The following is a 260-nucleotide window of genomic DNA, read 5'->3' on the forward strand; positions in this document are numbered from 1 at the left end:
GGGACACGTGGGGCCACAGGCCCTGCCTGTGTGAGGGCCAGGTGTCACAGCTCTCGCCTCTTTTTCCCCGCAGCTTCCCCCAAGGATGCGGGAGCTAGTGCTAGGGAAGAGGATGGCGTTGTGTCAGCGCTGGAAAACTCTCTGCCGGGGCTGGAGAACTCTCTGGGCCTTAGGAAGCTCGGAAGCTCGGTGAGGGGGCGTAGGCAGGCGAGCGGCACCAAAAACCACCCTGCAGGGATGCTGGCCTCCACGGCTGCCCT

This window comes from Pterocles gutturalis, unplaced genomic scaffold, assembly GCF_000699245.1.
Source record: "Pterocles gutturalis isolate BGI_N339 unplaced genomic scaffold, ASM69924v1 scaffold17586, whole genome shotgun sequence".
Taxonomy (NCBI): Eukaryota; Metazoa; Chordata; class Aves; order Pterocliformes; family Pteroclidae; genus Pterocles; species Pterocles gutturalis.